Source organism: Entelurus aequoreus, linkage group LG04 (assembly GCF_033978785.1).
Source record: "Entelurus aequoreus isolate RoL-2023_Sb linkage group LG04, RoL_Eaeq_v1.1, whole genome shotgun sequence".
Classification (NCBI taxonomy): Eukaryota; Metazoa; Chordata; class Actinopteri; order Syngnathiformes; family Syngnathidae; genus Entelurus; species Entelurus aequoreus.
Window position 1 is genome coordinate 24253539 of NC_084734.1, and position 6000 is coordinate 24259538.

Consider the following 6000-nt stretch of genomic DNA (forward strand, 5'->3'; position numbering starts at 1 on the left):
AGAGTGGATTGTGAGATCTACAGGCGGATCGGTGCGGCGTCTTCAGTAATGAGGACGCTATATCGATCCGTTGTGGTGAAGAAGGAGCTGAGCCAGAAGGAAAAGCTTTCAATTTACCGGTCGATCAACGTTCCCATCCTCACCTATGGTCATGAGCTTTGGGTTATGACCGAAAGGACAAGGTCACGGGTACAAGCGGCCGAAATGAGTTTCCTCCGCCGGGTGGTGGGTCTCTCCCTTAGAGATAGGGTGAGAAGCTCTGTCATCTGGGAGGAACTCAGTGTAAAGCCGCTGCTCCTCCAAATTGAGAGGAGCCAGATGAGGTGGTTCGGGCATCTGCTCAGGATGCCACCCGAACGCCTCCCTAGGTCCGAACGGTAGGAGGCCATGGGGAAGACCTAGGATACATTGGAAAGACTATGGCCTGGGAACGCCTCGGGATCCCCCGAGAAGAGCTGAACGAAGTGGCTGGGGAGAGGGAAGTCTGGGCTCTCTGCTTAGGCTGCTGCCCCCGCAACCCGACCTCGGATAAGCGGAAGAAAATGGATGGATTTAGTATGACAGTTATACTGTCATATTGAGTGTGACAGTATACTGTCATAAAACCCAATTTTTGTATTTGCAAACCTGATTCTAGTAAAACTCACATCTATACAATATTACAGGCAATTTTGGACATAATGCACGTTTGGTTTTCGAGTTATGTTTATATAACTTTAATATATAGTATGACATCTATACTGTTATAATGAGTAAAAAAACTAACTTGTGTCTGTCATAAAACTCAATTTTTGTATTTGCAAACCTTACAAAAACAAATGATTCTAGTAAAACTCACATGGATTCAATATTACAGGCATTTTTAGACATTTTGCATGTTTGGTTTAGGAATTATGTTGGAATACATTTGTATTGCTTTTTTTCACATTATCTCAGCATTTTAAGAACTTACTGTCATATTGAGTAAAAAAAACTTTTTGTGTTTGCAAGCCTTAAAAAAACAACCGATTCTAGTAAAACTCACATTGATACAATATTACAGGCATGTTTAGACATCTTGCATGTTTGGTTTTGGAGTTATGTTTATATAACCTTCTTTTTGAGCCGCCACCTTTGTGGTTTGCGTGTCCCACTGATCCTAGGAGCTATGTTGTCCGGGGGCTTCTATGCCCCCTGGTAGGGTCCCCCAAGACAAACAGGTCCTAGGTGAGGAATCAGACAAAGAGCAGCTCAAAGACCTTTATGAAAAGTACAAATCGAGGACCTAGATATTTTCTCGCCCGGACGCGGGTCACCGTGACTCCCCTGTGGAGCCAGGCCCAGAGGTGGGGCACGATGGCGAGCGACTGGTGCCCATGGGGCCCAGCTCGAAGAGGCAACGTGGGTCCCCCCTGCAATAGGCTCACCATTCATGGGCTGGGTCATAGAGGTCGGGTGCAGTGTTAGCTGGGCGGAAGCCGAAGGCAGGGCACTTGGCGGTCCGATTATCGGCTACATAAGCTCGCTCTTGGGACGTGGAACGTCACCTCGCGAGGTGGAGAAGTTCCCGGCTAGATAAAGCTGGACTCACTTCGACGCACAGCAAGGGCTCTGGAACCTGTTCTCTCAAGAGGGGTTGGACTCTCTTCCACTCTGGCGTTGCAAGTAATGAGAGGCTGGGTTGGCAATTCTTGTTGCCACCCCGGCTCAAAGCCTGCACGTTGGACTTAACCCAGAAGACGAGATGGTAGCTTCCCTCCGCTTTCGGGTTGGGTGATGGGTCCTGACTGTTGTTGGTGTTTACGCACCAAACAGCAGCTCAGAGTACCCACTCTTTTTGGATTCCCTTGAGAGTGCTCCCTCGGGTGATTCCCTTGTTCTGCTGGGGGTCTTTAACGCTCATGTTGGCAACGACTTTGAAACCTGGAGAGTCGTGATTGGGAAAAATGGCCACCCGGATCTGAACCCAAGTGGTGCTTTGTTATTGGACTTTTGTGCTCGTCACGGATTGTCCATAACAAACACAATGTTCAAACATAAGGGTGTCCATATGTGCACTTGGCACCAGGACACCCTCGGCCGCAGTTCCATTATTGACTTTGTAGTTGTGTCATGGGATTTGCGGCCTCATGTTTTGGACACTCGGGTGAAGAGAGGGGCGAGCTTTCTACCGATCACCACCTGGTGAGCTGGCTCCGATGGTGGGGTAGGATCCCGGACAGACCTGGCAGGCCCAAACGCATTGTGAGAGTCTTTTGGGAATGCCTAACAGAGTCTCCTGTCAGAGAGAGTTTCTTTTTCCACCTCCGGAGGAACTTTGAACATGTCACAAAGGAGGTGCTGGACATTGAGTCTGAATGGATCATGTTCCGTGCCTCTCTTGTCAAGCCAGCTGATTCGAGCTGTGGCCGCAAGGTGTTTGGTGCCTGTCGTGGCGGTAATCCTAGAACCCGCTGGTGGCCACCAGCAGTGCGGGATGCCGTCAAGCTGAAGAAAGAGCTTATCTGGTCCTTTTGGCTCATGGGACTCCAGAGGCAGCGGGCATACCGACAGGCCAAGCAGTGCCTGGGGAATCTGTGGTGGGCTCTCCTATTTCTGGGGCTGAGGTTGCCAAGGTAGTTTTAAAAGCTCCTCGGTGGCAAGGCCCCGGGGGTGGATGAGCTCCATCCGGAGTTCCTTAAGGCTCTGGATGCTGTGGGGCTGTTTTAGTTGACAAGACTCTGCAACATCGCGTGGACATCAGGGGCGGTACCTCTGGATTGGCAGACCGGGGTGGTGGTTCCTCTCTTTAAGAAGGGGAACCGGAGGGTGTGTTCCAACTATCGTAGATCACACTCCTCAGCCTTCCCGGTAAGGTCTATTCATGTGTACTGGAGAGGAGGAACCTCGGATCCAGGACGAACAGTGTGGTTTTCGTCCTGGTCGTGGAACGGTAGACCAGCTCTATACTCTCGGCAGGGTCCTTGAGTGTGCATGGGAGTTTGTCCAACCAGTCTACATGTGCTTTGTGGACTTGGAGAAGACATTCGACCGTGGCCACCCCGGGAAGTCCTGTGGGGAGTGCTCAGAGAGTATGGGGTATCGGCATGTCTGATTGTGGCGGGTCGCTCCCTGTATGATCAGTGTCAGAGCTTGGTCCGCATTGCCAGCAGTAAGTTGGCTGCCCTTTGTCACCAAATGTGTTCATAAATTTTATGGACAGAATTTCTAGGCGCAGTCATGGCGTTGAGGGGATCCGGTTTGGTGGCTGCAGGATTAGGTATCTCCTTTTTGCAGATGATGTGGTCCTTATGGCTTTAACTGGCCAGGATCTTCAGCTCTCATTGGATTGGTTCGCAGCCGAGTGTGAAGCGACTGGGATGAGAATCAGCACCTCCAAGTCCGAGGTTCTCGCCCGGGAAAGGGTGGAGTGCCATCTCGAGGTTGGGCAGGAGATCTTGCCCCAAGTGGATGAGTTCAAGTACCTGGAGTCTTGTTCATGAGTGAGGGAAGAGTGGATCGTGAGATGCACAGGCTGGTCGGTGCGGCGTCTTCAGTAATGAGGACGCTATATCGATTCGTTGTGGTAAGAAGGAGCTGCGCCAGAAGGAAAAGCTCTCAATTTACCGGTCAATCTACGTTCCCATCCTCACCTATGGTCATGAGCTTTGGGTTATGACCGAAAGGACAACATCACGGGTACAAGCGGCCGAAATGAGTTTTCTCCGCTGGGTGGCGGGTCTCTCCCTTACTGTAAGAATTTTCACCGTTTAATTACAGTAACCTACTGGCAGCTAATGGTTCCAGTATAAAACTGTTTTTCTACAGCACACATACTGTGATTTATCACTACAGTTTATTACTGTAAAAAGTATCACAGTACTGTGCTGTATCAAATATACGCTTCACAGCATAATACTGTCATCTGTTTATCGGCATTACACTGTTATTTTAGTGTATCTACTGTAATATCCATTAACAGTTAATTACAGTAAAATAATTGTAAGCACTATAGACTGAGCTTTACAGTATAATGCCACTAGAAGTTAATGAGTTCAACTTTGAATTTTTCAAAATCAAAATCCCTGCAATCTGCTGGAATAAAAATGACTGGAGAAATGGCCTTGCAAGATTATGTTTTTATTAACCAATTATTTATTGTGCATCAAATACATTCAAAGTACATTTAGTGCATTCTTCTTATTTTCAGTAAAGCATTTTAACATTTATAACATGTCCACTTAATTTCTAACTGGAGACAAAACACTGAACACGAGTCCAGTGTTTAGTTGTCGGCTACATAAAGCCCCACTCAAAGTCTGTGAGATGTTTTATAAGGGTGGCTACGTGAGGATTTACAGTTGCTGCCTTTTTCTGGACCAGCTTCCCGGTCTTCTTGGACACCACCTTTCCCTGGCTAGCCTTTGTTCCCCTCTCAGGGTTAACGCCAATGAATCGCCTAAAAAAGAGAGAAAGCATATTAGATATTCTGTTGTGATTGAAGATTACTTGCAGTCGATACAGAACCCCCCTCACATTGTTATTTAGGAATATGCACTGCACAAATATTAATATCAATTTTAGGATATATGTGAGCCTATACCATAACCACAGCTGTAGATGAGTGAATGCTCTAAAACCCATTAAGACAAATTCAGAGAGGAAGACAATGCTAAAGCCTCCCCAATCCCTCTCTCTATTTATGTTTTCTCTCCATCTACGGGACCGTGTATTTACGCTGATGTTTCCTGCTTTCACCCATTTAACATATCGTTACCTGTTCATTACCTATCTTCTCTGCATCCTGGGGTCACACTGGTGCTTCTTGCCTTTACCCATTCAACATATCTTTACCTGCACATTACCTACCTTCTCTGCATAGTGTGGTCACGCTGGTGCTTTCTACCTTTACCCATTCAACATATCGTTACCTGCACATTACCTACCTTCTCTGTATCCTGGAGTCAAGCTGGTGTTTCCTGCCTTTACTCATTCAACATATCTTTACCTGCACATTACCTACCTTCTCTGTATCCTGGCGTCTAGCTGGTGTTTCCTGCCTTCACCCATTCAACATATCTTTACCTGCACATTACCTACCTTCCCTGCATCCTTGGGTCACACTGGTGCTTCTTTCTTTCACCATACAACATATCTTCACCTGCATATACCTACCTTGTCTGCATGGCCTCGACCACACCTGCGCTTCCTTCTTTCACCCATTCAACATACCTTCACCCGCACATTACCTACCTTCCCTGCATGGTGGGGTCACACTGGTGCTTCCTGCCTTTACCCATTCAACATATCTTCACCCGCACATTACCTACTTGCTCTGCATTCTCGGGTCAAGCTGGTGCTTCCTGCCATCATCCAGTCAACATATCTTTACCTGCAAATTACCTACTTTTTCTGCATCCTGGGGTCAAACAGGTGCTTCCTTCTTTGACCCAGTCAACATATCTTTACCTGCACATTACCTACTTTCTCTGTATCCTAGAGTCAAACTGGTGCTTCGGTCCCTAATAAGAAGGTACACAAAGGAACAGAAGAGTCATTGATTTAAGGCACACAATTGGGGAAATGACAAGTCAAATTCCTGAACAGAGGTGAGAAATATAAAATAAAATATCCTAACAGTATTTTAACAGTATCAAGAGGATTTACCTTTGAACAAATTCCAATGTCCGAGGACCTTCCTCTTGGTATTCCAAGTTGAACACATAGTAGGTGGCAAGAAGGGCAGCAAGCCCTGAGATTAAGCTAGGTTGGACGCCTTTGCAGATGACATCACCTTCCATGCTGATCATCCAACGTTTTATTGTGACTTTGTCACCAGCAACTGGTACAGTCAAGAAATGCAGTTTATGTTCCTAAACAGTATCCAATATGGGTAGCATTTTAAAAGTATTTGGAATGGCCACCTCACTCGCTCTCTCTTTCCTCTGTTTACATCTAGTCTCCTAAGGCAGTGGTTCTCAAATGGGGGTACGCATACTCCTGGGGGTACTTGAAGGTATGCCAAGGGGTACGTGAGATTTT